Here is a 20741-nt window from a genome sequence, read left to right as displayed (position 1 = left end):
TTAAAAGCCAAAATCAAAGACACAAACTTTGAATGGATATATTAACACAAGACTACGAGAATGGCGTACACCTATTGACAGTAAGACTTGACATATAGGTAAGAACAAAATCTGAAAAATATTTACTCGTGGGTACCTTGATGTCACTAACAATATAATAAACCAAAATGGTGTGAAGGCTACTTCATGTTAGTTTTATACTTTGTCCAAAAATTGTAAAGTTTATAAGACGTTCTTGTGTGACATTCTACCTTTACTACAATGATTTATTGTTATATATCATTTAAACCTAAGACAATAGTTCCTATTTATTTTTGTAGAAAATTATATTTATCCGTTTATATTTATTGTAGAAAACTTAGTTTTATTTATTTAGCTCAGTAACTATGACTTCATTGATTTTGTTATGATGAACTCAGCAAGCAAAATACCTGGTGGTAACCACCTGTTTCTTACCATGTACTAGTTATCATATAAGCTATAAAAATGATTATAGCAAAGACATTTTCATAGCCCAACACTAGGTTTTGACTTTTTCCTTGATATTACCTATCACATTATGCAGTGGGTACTCAGTAAATGTGAATTAAATATGAATTACCTCAAAATCTGAGTTCACCATCTTCAAGAAACAAATACATGGGGAGAAAAACCTCAAGCCATAGAAATTATGTTTTGTTAGTAATTTATAAAAATCATGCATGTATGTGAGGGCTGATCTCAATTATCCTGATGATTTTCTCCAGATTAGCATTCAATTTGCCATTGTAATTTGGAGGTATTTTCAAATATCCATCTATTCCACTGTAGGAATTGGTAGCGTGTCTGAAAATCTGAACTTGCTTAAAATTTTACTAATAGTACTCAGAGCCAGGAATTTATCAAATGCTTGCATTTTCCTCATAATGTTTGAGGATACTTGGAAAACATTTCACAATCTCCACTGTTCAATGGAAAACACTGTCTTTGGCTGTAATGACTAAAGCATTTCCTTCTTTGGAAACGTTTTCACCCGAAGAAAAAGGTTTTCATTTAGAAATGTAAACATTTTGGCTGTTAAGGTGGTACCAAATAAAAGATTCCCTGATTGCTTTAAATGAGCCATTTAGAAAACCCTTGCCAATGTAGACATAGTTGGTATTCTACAGTGTGTCAAAGCGTTCCACTTTCTTTGGTGCTTTGTAAATCACACCAGGGATTTGAGTAAATTAAGTTGGCTTGTTCACTAGAAACCAGATGTTGCACCTCCACTGAGTTTTACTTGGGAAAACAATGCATTATTAAGTGAGTATGAGCCATGCAATCAGGAAGAAATATGGCATTTGGCTGTCAAAACTCATGCCAAGTTTCAACCTACTGCAGTAGAAAGTCTTCAAGGTAACAGTCAAGTGCCCACTGACAAGTTGGGAATGACACAGGATGATTACTAAATTTTCTAAATTCCAAGGATGCGTGATAGACCATGGAGTAAGGTCAAAAGCACCCCTAGAAGAGTTAAGAAATACACTGAGGTGTCTAACATGAAACAGGGTGTGTGTGTGTGTGTGTGTCTGTGTGTGTGCACAAGGCAAAAGGCCCAGGTCAATAAAGCTAACTGGCATCAGAGACCTAACTCAGCCAGTGCATCCAGATTCTAGAAGCACAATAATCAAACAATTCAGAATAAAAAATAAAGAGACAGAGAAAAAAGGAGGGAAGTTAAACAGAAGAAAGCAAAGAGCAAAACAAAGACAAGGCAGGAAGGAAGGAAGGGAGGAAAGGAGGAAAAGAGAGAGGGAGGAAAAGAAGCATGGAGAGAAGGAGAAAATAAAGGAGAAAGGAACAAAGAAAGGAAAGAGGGAAGGAGGACAAAGGAAAGAAACATTTAGAAATTGGAAACATATTTATCAACTCTAAAGTATGTCCAAGACCTCCCAGATTGTGACTAAAAATAATTGCACTTTTCTCACCCAGAAGATTTCTAATTACTGAGAGATATATCCCCTTAAGAGTATCTTAGCTTTTCTGGGCATCCTCAAAGTTGAATCTCACATAATCAAACAACTTGTCCACTACAATCACCACATAGGGTCCGCCCTCTTCCTCTCCTCTGGCTCTTATGTCTACTTGTCCCCTGCTATGCCTGTGAGGACAAATGCTGGAGCCTTCCTGCCACTGCCCATTATGTGACCTCCATTTTTTTTCTAGGGATGCTAACTAATGTTGTACAAGGCATCTTCCATGTATCTCAAGGTATTCCAAGATACCTTGAAATACAAGGTAATGATGGTTTGTATGAATAAATAGGAGAATGACCTCTTCTCTAATTAAGTTTCATATTTGATGGGACTCTGGGCACAAGCACAGATCGTTGTCAGTCTGGGTGACATAATCTTTCTTGAATATTGAAGTCAGTTTCTGGCCCTTTCTTCTCTACCCTAGGAAATCAGAACTAACCCAAGTTGCTGGCCATGGACACAATTTCTCACATCTTACTCAGTCTTCCACTATTAGCATCATCTCCTAATCCCGAACTCTTCCCTCTTCCAAATTTTCAAAGAAAAATGTCCTCACATGCCAGTAGATGTATAGAGATACAGGGGAAAAGATACTCATGTGCCAGAAAGTTTGTACTAATAGCATCCTGGATCAGACAACTCCCTACATACTTATATCTAATTACATATGTATTTATAATTTCTCAACTCCATACTCTTTATATTATAATTTCACCTATACATGAAGTCCTTTTCCCCACTGTCCATATCATAAAATTTAGAATTTCCCTAAAATACTTTCACAAGTTTTTTTTTTTTGCTGAGGAAGATCAGCCTTGAGCTAACATCTCTGCCAATCTTCCTCTATTTTGTATATGGGATGCTGCTACAGCATGGCTTGATGAGAAGTGTATAGGTCCGTGCCCGGGATCTGAATCTACAGACCTGGGGCCACCAAAGCGGAGTGTGCAAACTTAACCACTATGCTCCTGGGCCAGCCCCTAAACTACTCATTTTTAAGAGAGGAAAAGTATTGACAATCAACATTTGAAAAATATTTTTATTTGATAGCTTTATTGAATTCATTGATTGTTTTGGTGACTGTGTTAGCTATCTTTTGCTGAGTAACAAATCGCCCCAATACATAATAGTTTAAAACAATAAACATTTATTACCGTTCTATTTCTGTGGGTCAGGAACTCGGGAGCAGTTTCACTGAGTGGTTGTAGCTCAGGATCTTTCATGAAACTGTTGTCAAGATGCTGGTTAGGGCTGCAGTCATCTAAAGACTTGGCGGGGGTAGAAGACATGTTCCCAAGATGGTTCATTCACACCAACGCTGGCAGGAGGCCTCCTGTTCTTGCCACATGGACCTTTCCAAAGGACTGCTCCAGCATCCTCGCAACATGGCAGCTGGCTTCTCCAAGAGTGATTCAGCCAAGAGAGAGGAGGAAGGAAGCCACAATGCCTTTTATGATCTTGTCTCAGAAGTCACACGCCATCACTTCTATCACATTCTCTTTATCAGAAGTTAATTACTAAGTCCAGCCCACATTTAAATATTTGACAAATGCTCAGAAATAAATATGGTCAAGATTGGATGAATCCAGGTTTCCATCATTGGAGATTCAGTCTAAGATACTATTCTTTGAGAGAAGGAGGAAAATATCTTAAGGTAAAGCAGTATCATTTAACTAAGATCTACATTTTGAACGTGTATAGAAAGTTCTGGCCTATTGCAAGGTCTTCACTTGACTGAGGTAGAAATAGATTCCATTCTCAATCCTCAGGTCCTTTTTGTTATTGTTGTTAGTATGTCCATAGATCCTTTTCTAGTAAATGATGAGAAATTCCCTCATTTCAATGACAGTGCCTATACTGGCAGACGGCACTTTGGAGTGGCCTGGACAGACCACTTATATGAGACACGGAAACAGCATACATGAGTTTCTGATTGGGAACCCATAAAGCTACAGACTGAACCATATTGCCATTGGTAGGATAGTTATAAATACCCACATGGGCTATAGGAACGTTAGTAGACAAGTGAATCTATACTGACATAATAAATTATATTACGATAAAAATCTGCCTCAGCATTACATCTTAGAGATTCTTTAATGTAACCACAACAACAACAAAAATAAGCTATTTCATGTTTTCTTCCTTGAGATTAACAATTTTATGTGTAGGTGGCAGGATAGATAACAGACATCTTGTTTAGCAGAAGTGAGCATCAACAGTGGCAGCATGGGCAGCAAATTTTTATAATATTAGCAATTCAAATTCAAGTATCAAATTAGTGTGGTATTGGAATCCTTCACTGGAATATGCTTGGAGGCCAAAACTTTTCTCAGCAAAACTTTCAATGATTTTTAAGCAAAATAATATGGTATTTGTCAGTGTGTGTATCAAAATATGCCATCTAATGATATTAAAATGATTTGATGTTCAGCCATAACTTTAGTATCATTTACAATATCAAAATTCATTTGAGCTATGGATCAAACATATTCTAAAATTTCAGTCCCACTGCTGTTATTCCAACTTTAATATGCTTATGGCAAATCTTGTGTTGTCAGCATTTAGGAGAAACTCTGGATTTCATCATTCTAATTCAACCTCCAAACTATCTAAACTGTGATTTGTTTCAGTATGTCACTCAAATATCACCTATGAGATATATAAAAATGATTCACTATCAAATTCAACTATATCAAGGCAAACTCTAGTCTTTCTTCTTCTGCCAAACAAATGAGGCATTTCATTAATAGAGAATTCAGGAATGACCATTGCAAAATGACTTCTCTGTATTTGAGTTTAATATTTACAGTTTAAAAGGCAGCCTGAGCTTATGAGGACACGTTATAGTTCTTATAGTAGGACCTGTTTTTACTTTTTACATAGAGCCTCGGTATCAGTTAGCTTTTGCCCTGTAACAAATTGCACCCAAATTTAGTTAATTAAAACACACACCACCATGGATTTGACTCACAATTCTTTTAGTTGGTTGGATGATTCTTCTGGACTAAGTTAGCTCAGCTGATACTTGCTGACCTCAGTCATGTATCTGTGGTTATTTGGAAGGTCAGCTGAAGGATGGATGATCTAGGATGGTATCAGTCCCACACACCTGGCTGTTGGTAGCTGGTCACTTGGGGCAACAGAGGAGACTGGGCCACAAATTTTTCATCACCTAGTAGAATAGCTTGGGCTTTTTCACGTGGCTGTCTCAGGGTTTCCCGGAGCAGCAAGAGAGGGAAAGCCCCTCTGCTGGCATCACATTTGCTGACGACTCACCGGGCAAAGCGTGTGGCATGGCTGACCCAGATGCAATGGGAGGAGAGATAGGCTCCACTTATCAATGGGAGGATTCGTCATGTCACAGTGAAAGTGCAGGAAAGAAAAGAATTTGCAACATTTTTTACAGTATACAACTCTCCTTTTGTCTCGAACTTTGTGAGAGCGTAGGGGTCCAGTAGGGTTCACAGCACGGGCACAAGTAGTGTGTAACAGTGAAACGACCATAGGCTTTGGAGTCAGAAGAATGATGTTAACTCATTGATTCATTCCTTCAAGCATTATACATTTACTGAACATGCAGATTATTCCAGACAATTCATTCAATAATCATTAATTCATCAAATGTTTATTGCATGTCTCTTTTGTTCTAGGTGCTATTCTGGGCACTAGGGATTTGGCAGAGGACAAGTTAACAATAAAGAAGACAAAGTTCTGCTCTCATGCAATTTGAATTCCATATAAACCAACACACATACAGAGATAACAAACATACATGCAGAGTAGAAAAGTATAAAAAAAAAAGGAAACAAAAGAGATACTTTGACAGAGATGGTCAGGGAAAGCCTCTTTGAGGAGGTGACATCTCATCTGAAAGCTGAGCACAGGAAGGAATTCATCCTTCAGAATGAAGATCCTGGGATAGGAGGCAGAAGAAAGATCTGGTGCAAGAACCTGAGGCAAAAATGAGCTTGACTCGTTTGAAGAATAAAATGAGACAAGTGCCTGACCTGCTGGATGAGCAAGGTAGAGGGTACCAAGAAAGGAGGCAGGGGCTAGATCATGCCCAGGCCCCGAATTCTGGATTCAGGAGTTTATGTTCCTTTTCAGTTACTAGAGGCATAGTCTATAAATGAGGAGGGTGTGACATGGGCCCCAGGGTATGTCCCCTGGACCCCATGGACTTTTTGCTCCACAGGAAAGGGCAGAGCTAGAGCAGGACCAGAGTGGGATCCTCTATAGCGCAAAGTTGAAGAAAGTGAACCATTTTATTCAGTCTAAGGGTGCAGTCTCTACCTACAAGGACTTCATATTGTGGTTGAGGGAAAAGTATTTTAAATATAAGGTGGAAAATGCTTGTTGAGGAATATGCACATATTGATTGGCCCCCAAAAAATATATTCCATGGGCTATAAAAAGATTATAAAAATATCTACTTTACAGGGTTATGTTAAGGAATTCATGACCCATAGCAACACCTAATATATGTTATATTCCATGCTTTGAAAATAATAAATCCAAATACATACATGGTACATTGCCAAGCCCAACAGGACTTACAAAAGAAAGTTTTACAAATTCCATCATTGCTCTCACTCCCCAAACCTGCTCTTTAGCACCGTACTTGGACCTCCAGGTCCATCATCCCCTAACTCTCTGTGTCTCTGGTATCCACACCTCACTATCAGAAATACAGATGTCAGCTTAATCTCTTTATGTTACACATATGCCCAATATTTCAGATCACACTTGCCAACATTAGTGTGAAATATCTATTTATGATTACGTTTGTAAGATAGGGATTCAATCCCCCTTTGATTATCTATTACAGCAGTAGTGTGACTGAAAAACTACATGCCAAGAAAAATTATCTAATTTATGGTGTGTGTTCAAAGGGTAAAGGAAAATTTTGTATTATTCTACAAGAAAGATGAGCACAATTCTGCAAAATAATAAAAGTTAAAATTTTAATTTATCTTGGGTATCATTCTCTTTGTATTTAAAACATCAAGCATATTACTTGTTTTAATTCAGTTTTGCTTGTTTTAAAAAATTGAGAACAACTGAGTTTGTATTGATATCCCTATTACTCTAAGATAAATAACTGATTCAATACATTTTCGAGCCTTGAATCTTATGTTATACTTCTTGGTAGATGCCAAATGCTCTTTGAATCAAAATTATTGGTGAAAGAGGCTCGCTTGGTGGCACATAGTGGTTAAGTTCATGTTCTCTGCTTCAGCGGTAGCCCAGGGTTCACGGGTTTGGATCCTGGGCGTGGACCTACGCACTGCTTATCAAGCCGTGCTGTGGCAGGCATCCCACATATAAAGTTGAGAAAGATGGGCACGCGTGTTAGCCCAGGGCCCATATTCCTCAGCAAAAAGAGGAGGATTGGCAACAGATGTTAGCTCAGGGCTAATCTTCCTCACCAAACAAAAAATTGTTGGTGAAATAATATTAGGAACACTTTTGTCTTCTTTTTACAATCTCTTTCCCATTCTCTCTATTGTCACCCCATAGCATGGCTTCTCACTCTTCTCCCTCGAACAACCCACAAACACACATGATGCAGAGACTATTTATAAATACACAAACAAATCATTTCCCTTTACTGTTCTGCAGACTAAAATAACCACTCATCAAGAACAGCTTAGGCAAGCAGTTATTTGCAAGGCTCAAAGCATCATGCCTACTAAATGATGATGATTTCATTATATCATGTAAAAATTCATTTTCAATTTACAGTGTTGCTATATAAATTAATAGTTTTAGGAAAAAAGAGAGCAACAGTTAAATAAATGTGTCCAGCAAATATTCATACCTTTGTGTATATATATATCTCCATAATTATTGAACATTTATTCACTCAACAAATATGGATTAATCTCTCATTATGTTCCAAGTACTGTATTGGACACTTAGAATAAAAAGTTACATAAGATATAATGGGTGAGACAACCTTGTAAAGGATCACAGAAGGCAGAAAAGATGAACCATCTTACTGTTGTGAGGGGGAGGGAGTGTCGATGAATGTCCCTCAGAGAAGGTGATGGTGAATAGGAACTTCAAGGACAAACTGAAGGTTATGGGTTTACAAAGAGAAGAATAAACAGTAAACAAAGACAGAACTGAGCCTAAACATTGAGGTGTGAACTGCCCTCATGCATCCTGAGGCCACCCAATGTTTTGGTTCTGTTGAATCTTAGGTCTTTATATAGTAATGATAGGAAATGAGGCTCAAAACACTGGCAAAGGCCAATTGCTAAAGAATTTTTTTATACCAGATTAAAGAGTTTAAAATTAAATCTTGACCATATGGAGAACCATTAAAGAGTTCTAGGCAGGGGTGTGGTTGGGAAAAATTAATTTGGAAGCAGCATAGAAGCTACACTGATCAACAAAGAGATCATTTAGGAAGCTCCCCTGCCTATGTGCCAGAATAAAATTTATATCATAGGAGGATGGGAAGTAAGGATGAACTCTACAAACACAGAAAGTAGAACAAATCATTTTCTTAAATAGGAGTCCCAAAAGTTGGACTGGGAGACCCCAAAGTTATAGGGTGACCACACTGGGAGTTTTTATCAGCTTTTCCATAATTATAGATGGCCTAGAGCAATGTTATTCATTTTCTGTCTCCATCCACAGTCAGAAATACATTTTACTTTATAAACTGTACACAAGTCTCTTTAACTCTTCATTGCCCAAACCCCATCCCCCCTCCACACACATCTATGATTCAAACAAAAGTATTCATAAAACATCACCCTTAGTCCATGAGATGCATTTGGACATTGCCAGTTCTTTCATATCTATTTCATTTAAAAAATACAGAAAAGACCTCCTAAACTGATTGCATGACATTCTACTACATGGTGATCAGCAGTTCGAACAACATTAGTTTGGAAAAGAAGAGGGTCTGGATCACTTGAGTTTCTGGTTGCCCATGCCCAGGTCCAGCCACATGTATGCTGGCTTAGAAGAGTGCTGGGAAAACAGATCTGGAGCCATTAGGCAGCTCCTGCCCAGTCAGCTGCACCTGATACCCAAGAAAAGCCCACTGTTTCTGAATTAATTCCACTCTCTCTATCTCTAGCTACTTTATCACGGGTTACTAAAGTACCAGTAGCTGCAACAACATATTTTCTGTTCCCAACAAATCTTCCCTGGGCATATCAGAGCACCGTATTTTAAAATGGTTTAATAGTAATTGTAGAGTTACTAGGTGTTACATGAATTGGATCAAGTCCTAATTGCCTTTATCACACACTAATTTTTATTTCTATCACCTGAAAAAATCCCCAAATTCATGATTGTTTTGTTTTACATAGATATAACAAATATTATACATATATAAATAAACGTATATATATTATGTATATATAGAGAGAGTCTTCTTGAAATATTGCAAAAAGCTCTCAACACCAATTATTCCCTTCTTCAACCACTAGTTATATGGGATCATCTGGAGGTATTTATTCTTGATCCGTAAGTATCCATAAGAGTCTATCATCTGTGCACTTAAAAGTGAGCCTTAAAAAGCTTTTCCAGGAAACTTTCCCCACCTTTTCAGAAAAAAACATATTACTTAACTTACATAGAATAAAATACCTTAATGTATATGAATAACCAACACTTACCATTTTCAACTATCCCATCGTACACATATATTTAGTTGGTTAGTCAGTTTGAGGACTGAATGTGATTTAGATTATGCTTATTTCATAAACTTGATTTCTTCTTTTAATTAATTTATGATATCTTCATATTACAAGCCTGATGATTCAGAGCATAGATTTATAATCAGACACCTGAAAAATTTATGTCCCCTCTTGGCCTAACTTGATTAAGTTAATTAATATTAATTATTAATTTTCTAATTAATAATAAGCTAAATTTCCTTGTCTGTTAAAAATTAATATTAATTATTAATTTTCTAGTTAATAATAAGCTAAATTTCCTTGTCTGTTAATGATAGCATCACCTTATGGAATCATTATGAGAACTGAATAATATAGTGCATATCCAGCACCTAATCCAGTTCTTTTCATACAGCAAGGGTTATTCAATGTGAGCTGTAATTATTGTTACATAAATGTGTGACCTGAGAGCCGTGACATAATACGCACCTAAATGTGTCACCTTCCATTTCTCAATCTGCTCTGACATTGTAAATCTTGACTGCACTGCTAGAGTTCATGTGAAGATAGAAAGCTCTGGATGGACTTTATCATTTCGTTTAAACATTTAAAGTAGTTTTTAAGTATATCATTACCTGTTGTCATGATTTATTATTTATTTCACAAATATGGTTTTACAAATATATATATTATAATTACATAATGAAGACATATAATGTGTTCTCTCAGTGTGTTCATTCTTTACCATTCTCAGAAAGTAAACATTTTGCAAATGAGCAAACCCCCACAAAAAAAATACTAAATATAAGCTTTCCCAATGTATCATTTCCCATAGCCTTGCACATTGAAAACCCTTTGGATTTATACAGCAGTATTTTCTGTAATGGGGGACTACAGATCAGAAAATAAAAAATCCATGATGTCTATTAAATTCTTCAAGTTCTTTGATTCTGCTCTGTCCAATCACTATAAGGACAAACCCACTGTATCTTAATAATTGTATTATCATAACAGTTTGATTTGAAATATGGTATATTTCAGGAACATTTCCATTGCAATTATTATCTTATATTCCTAGAAAAGTTGTTATAGGGGCTAATGGAATTTCTAACATATATTCTACCTCTACCATCTTGCCCCATGTTGTTCTCCTTTCTGATCATATTTAACAACTCATTTGATAAATCATATCACACACAGAAATTGAATTATAGCTTAAAATTCTCAGTTTTCAAAATCAAAGGCAGTGTAGGTTGTTCTGGAAGCACTGGCATGGCAGAGCTCCCTGAGAGGAGCCCAAGGAGAACTCCCTAGGAAGACACAGGGGAGTCTTCCTTAGTTCAACTTTAAAGATAAAATCAGAGATAAATTATATAAGTAGACATTGAATAAAATTTTCAAATCTTTTTCAAATCCATTTATATTTCCTCTTAATTTAAAAAAATATATTCTTCACCACGGGGAATAGTATTTCCTAGAATTTATACTTAATGTCACATACTCTCATTTCAAATAAGCCTCAAATTTTTCTTCAGATTTTGATTTTAAAAGATCTGTGAATTCGGTGGACCTGAGTTCAAGAACTGACTCTTCCCCTGACTGTGGCCAGTTTTGCCATCTCTCTGAAGCTCAATCCTTCTCCTATAGAGAGAAACAACTATGCTCTCTATCTTACAGGTTCCTTGGGAGATGTAAATGAGGAAGTATATAACTTATTTAAAAGTCCACATAGAATAACTATGAATATTATTATGATTATTTATTTCACTTACAACCTCAAGAATTTATTAAATATCTTTAACTGTCACCTGCACAGATTCTTTCTATTCTAATTTCACAGTGCAGCACCCTCGCTCCTTTCTTACCTAATGTGCTTTTTCTTTGCGTGTCTTTTCATGTTTTTATTTTCTTAAAATTCGGAGACCACAGTTGCACACATCATTATAGGCATATGACCACATATACGATGGTGTTCTCATAAGATTAGCACCATCTAGCCTAGGTGTGTAGTAGGCTATACCATCTAGGTTTGTGTAAGTACATCGATGATGTTCGCACAACAATGAAATCACCTAATGAGGCATTTCTCAGAGCGTATCCCCATAGTTAAGTGATGCTAGACGCTATAGGGGAGAAGAAAGACTTGGCAGCTGCAAGGCAATGCTACAAGCATGAACTATAAGCCAAGAATATGAATCAATACCTCAGAGGTCTTCTTTTATGCACAGTTTAATGGTTTTATTCTTCACCGCCTTATATTGCACTAGCTAACCCTAAAACTCATTGGGTACTTTTCTGCTCATTCACCCAGATACTTAGGATATTCTGATAATCTATTCTTATAAGATTGATTCTGCATTTCTGAAAAGTGGTTAAAGTCGAGTGCAGACTCAGAGATTTCATTGGTTCTCCAGCCTTCACACAAAGAAATTCAAAATATACTAATTAATACTTATTTTCAATGTTTTTAATTCCTGATACAAACAAATACAATATCATCGCTATCCTTTATCTAAATCAATTGTCTCCATAAAAAACAAAACAAACAAAATCAACGCATAAAACCAGCCCCATTGTAGGAACATGCAATTTTTAAAATTTACCTTTAAGGAAGAGCATTATAACATATTTTTGCGAGTATCAGCAGACCATGTAACTCATTTCACCTTCATCCATACACGGACACCCCTCCCCTCTAGCCCTGCAAAGCAGGTTAGATGGGTAGAGCCCTCCCTTAAGGAAACAATGTGGTCTCCTGTGTAACAGGTTAATGAATCATGATTATAACAGGGCTCATGGAATTGGTCAAGTTGCTATAACTGGGAGAAGACAGGCTTTGGCATCAAGTCTGCATGAGATTGGATCTTGGCTAACAGCTTATTAGATGGCTATTTTAGAAAGTCAGGAACACCCCTGATCATCTGCATTTCCACATTAACATTACCAGATATACTGCATCTTAGAAAATTTCTCCTCTTTTTTATTAGCTTTCTTCTCCTTTCCTACCAGTTTTGTTTTGTTTTGTTTTTACCTAGCCTGCTCACTTTTACTATTCTTTTTTCAACAATTCATGTATAATCGTCCTCTCAGTGGTCTCTAAAATTTGCCTTCCTGTCTGATTGTATAGATTTTTCTCCATTCCTCAATTTGTTTGAAATGTTTAACTTATTTCCTTTTTCATGCACCCCTTTCCAGTTCCTTAAGAAGCTCTCGCTCTGCTCCTGTCTGCTTTGCCACAGCACTCGAACCTGCTTTGGCGATTGCTCTAAGATGCTTACCCCAGCAAGCGGTCGATGTGGCTGGCCTCCCACCTGAAATGCTCCCCCAGTGACAAAGCCACCCTGCCCACCAAGCCAAGCTGTTAAGGAGTGTTTTGACCTGAGCTTGTTAGAGTCTTTCCCACATCAGTTTCTCAAGTGATGGAGCCAAATGCAGTACCTACAGCAAGACCCAAGCAGTGCACTAAGTGGCTGTCCTGCCCTAAGTTAATTGTGACTTCTCCTGAGTCTTAGATAGTTTCATTGCCCCCAGTAGCGACAACTTTATAAAGAGAATAATATTTGTAAGAATCCCGAGGGAAGAGTCTAGGTGAACCTTGAACTTCATAGCAGAGGGCTGTTCTCAAGGTCTTTCTATACTCTATCCTTAAATTGGTTCATTTTGAGAAAAATCCCCTGCCATTAGACCAAATCATACTTGACCAGGTCTCCTCAAATTCAATCATATCCAGGTGGGTCACCGTCTTCCTGTGCATGCTTTCTGGAGCACTGGTTTAAACTTGTATCAAATTTCATCTTATTTCACTCTGCAACAATGTCCCGTGACCACTCTGCTACTGCATACATTAGTGCTGGTTTTTCCCCGCACAACTCAAGGGGGCACTATTGTCATAGAATAAAATCTGTACAACTGTCACCTATGGACTCAGCATGGCGAGTAAGGCCCTTTTCTCCTTGATTTGTCCTGATCTACCTCTCCAGCTTGGCCTCCTTCCACTTGTACTCATACTACACACGATATTTGTGCCATATTGAACTACTTTTTCCTAAACGTAATGTGCTCTAATGTCTGTGACTTTGAAGACATGGTTGCCACTGTCTGGAATATTGCTGTCATCTCATCTGCCATCTCCACTCAATTCTTAAGTTTGAGTCTCCTCGTCTGTGAACAGTCTTTTCTCTTTTTCTTGATCATCTTATGCCTAATCAAATTTGCGTCTGTCTCAGTGTTTGTCTATCTCCCCTCTGGACTTTAAAGCCCATTTGGAGTGGCCATGTTCGCTGTGTCATGTTCACCTCTGACCCACAGTGCTTGGCATGGATCAGGCACAAGGGAATTCTGAAAGGGCTAAAATGGCAAACTCAGAAAAAAAGCTCCCTTGGTTCCATTGCTGGCTCCAGCCTCTGCCACTTACATGCTGTGTTACTTGGTCAAATTACTTAACCTCTCTGTGCCACACTGTTTTCAACAGCAAAATGGAGTTTGTATCTAGTATGTACCATATGGGTCATTGCAATTAGTAAAGGAGTTAATACATGTAACATGATTAAAATGATAGTAGATAATAAGCACATTTGAAATATTAGATATTAGTATTAATATTGATATAATTATTATAGTTATTGTATTATTATCTCTTTCATATTATTGCCAAAGGGTAGATCTCAAAATTTTGGGTGCAAAGGAATTATTGGAGAAATATTTTTAAAACCCAGAATGCTAGGCCTTGTGGTCCTGAGATCTACATGCTCACAAATAATTCCACATTTTTAGACACACTGCCAACACTATGGAGACCCAGGGGGTCACAAAATGCCCTGAATGATTCTAAGATTCCAAATTGTCACATCAGGATTACACTATATTCCTTACAGTGACTAACACATACATGCACACACACACCACTCACATTAGAAACACTTTTAGTTATTCAAATTAAAGCAAACTTTTTTTTTCCCTATATAATCCTCAGTGTCAGAAATTTATATCTACCTGAACATTCATTCTCTTTCTTTACCATATTTGGTGATTTTAAAATCTACTTTTGGTCTCTAGCATTTATTAACATTAATAATAATATCTCATATGGTTATTTAAAGCACTTTGTAATTGAAATTAACTATTCCATTTGCTTTTGTTTCAGTGATGTTATACATCTTTTATGGATAAGTCTAGTCACTCATGCAACAACAAAATAAAATTAATTTTTGGAGTGTTGATGATAAAATATGCAAGGAAAGATCAATAAAAAAAAAACAGTATCTTGCAAGTTTTCTTGCATTGTAGCTAGAACAATAAATTATTCTCCCCAATATTTACATTTTAGTTGAAGTTCTGGAAAATTCTATCTTCACTATTTACTGTATTCAAGGCAGGTGTTAGCTCTAAAAGCTGGCACATGCTGTACCAAGTATATATAGGGAGATGGGATTTGTAATGCCTACAATTTTGAACAAATTTGGACAGAATTTCCTACTGATCTTTATTGGGCATATCAAATCCAATATAAAACTCAGCTAGGATATTCCCCCAATAATATATAGACACTATAACTAAGAAGTTTTTTTAATCAAATATCCCACAAATTTGAGTGTGTTTGTTCTTGTTGTATGCTTATAGAAACGCCCAGTAAGTAATTAATTAAGTAGAAAATATGGGGAAAAAATATATAAGTTCAACGTTATGACTGAGAAGTATTTTTAAGGTATGTATTTCTGCAATATGTTGCTTTTGAGCCTACGACAACATTCCCAGACCATAGTTTTTTCCTTCAGACGCTCTATGGTAGCCTGGTGTAGAAATGATAAGAAATGAGGGACTACAATACAAGTCAGAAGAATCCTTAGTAGGAAGAGATAGGCCAGACTTAATATTAAGCCATAATCCTGCCTATACTGATCTTTAACTTAAAATTCTCTGTTTGATACCGAGACACATTCAAATATCTAAAAGATGTGAAGTGAAGCTATGATATAAAGATTATTTGTGAGTGGAACAAGTTAACTTTCAAAAGGGTTGGTTATGTTACATTTGGCATCCTATTTTAGGTTGCATCTTACTTGGTTTTTGCTCCTAACAGCATCTTAGAAGACAGCATTTGTAAGATTCCTTCTCCTATTCAATATATATGTTTTCAGCAACTACCACATGCCCAGTGCTGTTGTAAACGCTGGTAAAGAGAGAAAAGGCCAAAAGCCGCCACCACGGAGCTTACATTTTGGTGCTGGAAACACATATTAACACAAAAATACACGAACATATGTCAGATTAAGTGAAAAGTGCTATGAAGGAAACTAATTCAGGGTAATGGGATGGGGGAAAGGTAGCAGGCAATATTTTAGAAAGAGGAGTCAGGACCATCCAAAGAAATGACGTTTTATCAGAAACAAAAATGAGCTGAAGGAATCTGTCTTGTAACTATCTGTCAGGAGAGCCTTCAGTCATGTGACCAAGTGAGAGAAGGCAAATGAACCAGCAAGAGCAAAGGCCATGAAGGAGAAATGTGGATATGATGTGCAAAGGTTTGACTTTTCTATTTGCTGCCTCTGGCCGCCCACCTACTTTGAGACTTGGAAACATCAATCACCTTCTAGCTTTACACTTTGTATGTCAAAGGCCTAAATTTTATTTTCCTTTTAATAATTTGCTAAAAACAATTACAAAATCAGTACATGACTTCTGGTAAAACATTAAAATTATATAACAAAATTTTCCCTTTCCAGGCCCATCTCACCTCCCATCTCATAATTAACCACTTTAGTTACTTTCCATACTTCATTACTTTTCATTAGCTTTTCTTTTCATTTATATGAAAACCTATACATACAGCAATATATTTGGGGGCTTTCTGCATGTATTTTGGCCTTTCTTTTTTTTTTTTTAACTATTCTGTCTTATTTTTTAAATCTAAGACCGTATCTATCCCTGAAACTATGTACACCCTAGAATTAGCAGTCATTTCTGTTCATAATCTGATAAGAGAAATAAGTCCCACTGCTCAATCCCTGTTATTTCTACCTTCTTCATTTAAACACTGAATTCGCTATAGTGAATTTAGTCCAAACAGCTACTAAAACTGAATTCTTAATTACATCTACCAATGAAGAAAATTTATTTTGGACGTATCTCCACTGTAATCCCTCTCTGTTCATCTTTACCTTCTGACTTTAGTTAGTAAATATCTATTAAAATATTTCCTATCAGAAAATATTTGCCTGTTCATGATGCTTCAGGCAGCATGACCCCATGACCCCACTTGCCATACTTTTCTTTCTCTTTTCTGATGACCAGTAAATTCTGTCTTCTATCGGCGTCTATTGCATTATTTCTACAATCACCCCAAAGGAGCCAGTTTTGTTTTATTCTGTTGGTTATAAGCTTGAGAACAACTAAAGCAATTTTACATCTTTTGTTTGCTTGGCTCTTTGAACTGCCCAGGGCTTTGCAAAACAATTTTAAAATATATTTATGGTGGTTTTCTCAAAGAACATTTTAAAATTTCTCATGAATGGCTTTTCAGATGGTTCCACCTGACTAATATAGAGAACTCAAAAATAAAGGGGTCATTTTTTAACTCCCATGAAGTAAAAGTTTTAGGTTTGAGTAGGCCAAAGGGCTATAAAAAGTTACATGCTTTTTTGTTCCTTTTCCAGTTTCAGGAGCAACTTACAAAGGGCTCCTACGATATTCACAATTATGTTTACAATTTTCTTCCCACAACTAATTGAAGATACAAAATCTACACCCACTAGTAGCCACAGTGACCACAGAATGACGATGAAGTGGGCTATGGTCAGCAGTGATTCATTATGCCTGAAATGTCTGCAATTAAACTTAATGGAGGGAAAATAGGCCTCTTTATAAGCCGTCGTCTCCTTTTTTCCATTGATTCAACCACATTAAACCCAAATAAGAATATACTTTCCCTAAAACTCACAATTTGATTCAAGTGTCTAAGTTAACACAGATTAACTCAACTGTCTGTTTTCAGCAGTATTTAGAGAAATAAAAGATAATTGTTGTTGATTTAGATTTTTGAAACCAAAAGACGTTATTAGCATGGAATAGGGTGGATAAAATCAAAAAGAAGGTATAGTTCAGTAGAAAGAAAGCTATAAATATCTAAACACACAATGGCAAAGTCAAGTTCCAAAATATCACTACAGACATCATGAAACATGATTTTTTAAAGTCTGTAACAAAGCTGCTGTGATCAGACATTTCCCCTCCTGTGCATACTTTAAAGAACAGGAAGTCGAAAAAAAAAATAAAACCAATAAAGTAGAATATCTAAAAACACCATCAAGAAATCATCAATTCAGTTAACCATCATAAATTATTTAACAAGCCTTTAGGCTAACAAAGATCCGATTAAACCAGAAAATAAACATAAATCACACCAGTGTTGCCAGCGTCTCCTTTGTTTTCAGTCATTCATAACATTAAAGGACCACAGGTTGTACTGGATTGCACCCTTCCTAGTCATGTTAAGTGAACAAACAGGGTTTCCTTCATACTCACATCACACATGAATAAAAATTCCCCTTGTATTGAGTCCAAAGTAAGAACATGGAAAAAGTGTCACTCTTTTTGGCCCATTGGTGGGTTCTTATTGTTGCCACCTTAAATTCTTCTAAGAATTTCGAATAAATTCTTTTCAAAATTTAGAATAAGCGTAGGCCGTTATTTTATTAATGGACTCAACTGTGTTCCCAAAGGATGGAATATCTAATCAGAAAATTATGAAGTTATTTGAAAAGGCAAAAAAAAAAAAAAAACCATAGTTTGAGTTTTCAGTTCATCTTCAAACATGCAAGAATAAATTTCTGTAGTTTAATTAAATTAAGGATTTTAATTATTTAAGTACCTCGTATGGTATTTGAAATATTTTACTCATAAAATTTTAGAGTTTTTTTTGAATTTGAAATTATATTTTGACACTTTGTGACAGTGTTATGGTATAAACATCTTAAAATATTCGAGGCTCAACAGTTTATAAGCCCGAGTTTCACATAAAAGCAATAAAAAGATTCCTCCAGCCAGTAGGAGGAGTCAAAATTGATCCTTAGATCTTTTGAGATTATATTCTTTATCCTCCCTTCTTCCTTTGCTATTTTGTTATTCTATTCTAAATGTCTTTCTTTCATTTACTTACTTGTTCAATAAATATTTACCCAAGACATATTTTGTGCTAGGCACTGTTCCAGGCACCTGGATACAAGAAGGAAACAAAAGTTTCTGTCATTACATTTTAATGTAAACAGATATACGTCAGATGTGTCAGAATGTATGTCAGAGGTGATAGTGTCAGGGAGAAGATGAAATCCAAGGTTTGTGCAGAGGATGCAGGAGGGGGAGTTGATTGTAATTATAATTACGGTGTTCTAAGGACATTCATTGTCCCATAGGACCAAAGGATTGGTTAGCTCAGCTAAGAGTAACTGAACATTCTCCTGTGGTCACAGGCCCACACTCAAGCAGATCCATTTCACCTTTACAAGCACACAGACATGGATATTTATCACTCATAGCTGTTAATTACATGTGGATTTTCCCATGATTAATTAAAGTGGCTTTGACCTTTACCTTTTCTTTGCTTCATGTTACAGCCTTTGCACCAAGCCAAACCATTTTTTTACATGGATTCTTAATCTCCCTTTGGTACTCTTGGTAGTATTCAATTACATTTTTCAATTTTCTTGTTTTTCTCCTTTTGGTGAGAGACATGTAGTACTAATGTGAATTCACCACCTTAAAAATTATCCATTTTCTTATCCAGTCTCCTGTAGTTGACAGGTTGTCCCATTTAGCAGTAGAACACATGATTTTACAAAGTATATCTTGTCTACTAAGGTCATCAGTGAGCTTGAACAGAAATCAGGCACCACTTCATACAGTTGTTCTTAACCATGGCTTCCCTTTTGCGTCTCCTGGGTAACTTTTAAAATGTTCATGCTTGGACCCCACATCAAGAGTTTAATTCAATTATCTGAGGTGGGGCTCAGGCATTGGTATTTTTAAAAATCTCCCTAGGTGCTTCCACTGTGCAGCTGAAGAATATGAGAAATTGGAATGAGTCTTTCTGCTCAACGTGTGCCAGCAACACCCAGCATAACCTGGGAGCTTTTTAGAAATGAGGAATCACAGGCCCCATCCCAGACCTACTGAGTGAGAATCTGCATTTTTAACAAGATCCTGGGTGATTTGTACACATATTAAAGTTTAAGAAGCACTCCCTTAGATATACACTTTCATTTTGTAGATAATGTAATTAGAAGTAGAGAAGTTAAATCAATTGCCCACGGGTGGTCAGTGTAGCTAAGTAGGGGAAAGCTGGGTTGGGAAGGGAGGTGTTAGGTTTCTCAATCTTGAGCTCTTTCCCTTTGCCACACGTGCTCTTCAGCACAAAGGACTGTCAATCTTGTAAGTGACTAGAACCTTGATGCAAACTGGAAAAACATCTCTGCATGGACTCATTAAGGAATGAAGAGTGTACATGACTGTTAAATAAAAATTATAAAATACCTTAAAATAAGTATTACTTTATACAGCAAAAGACTGAGTAATTAATACTGATAATTTGGTCCTACTTTAATGAATATATAGAAATTTACTTGTCATAAAGATCTTGTACAAACCTTTAGAAATACTTATGCCAGTCAAGGAATACGTTTTCTCAGGAAGACTTCTCTATCATATTTCTTTTGCTTAGTTTTACATGGTTAATCCATTAATCAGAAATGGAACAAACGTAAAAATTTTTTAGCCATTAAGTATCATAAATTCCAAGGTAGTAGAATTGGCTTTAACACTGCTTTACTCTTCTGGAAAGCTATTTGACTCATGCTAAAACATTTGTATGTCGTTAGGCATATAGTGTGGTCTAAGAAACCTGTTTTCACCAAAAAAAAAAAAATGCCCTGAAAAATTCTTAGCCTAATCCAAACCTATCTAGCTCCTTTTATTATCAAAAGCAAAGATCTCTGAGCTGACAGCAGGAGGCCTTGTTAATAACCACTGGCTCTAACACTTGTGTGTGTGCATTTCAGTTCCTGAATCTTTAAGGAGGAATAATGGCTACCTCTCGCCCACCACCACAACC

The sequence above is a fragment of the Ceratotherium simum genome, chromosome 24 (genome assembly GCF_057802395.1).
Source record: "Ceratotherium simum simum isolate JZ-2026a chromosome 24, ASM5780239v1, whole genome shotgun sequence".
NCBI lineage: Eukaryota > Metazoa > Chordata > Mammalia > Perissodactyla > Rhinocerotidae > Ceratotherium > Ceratotherium simum.
The sequence above is the reverse complement of the archived record's forward strand: the minus strand, read 5'-3'. Positions refer to the sequence as shown.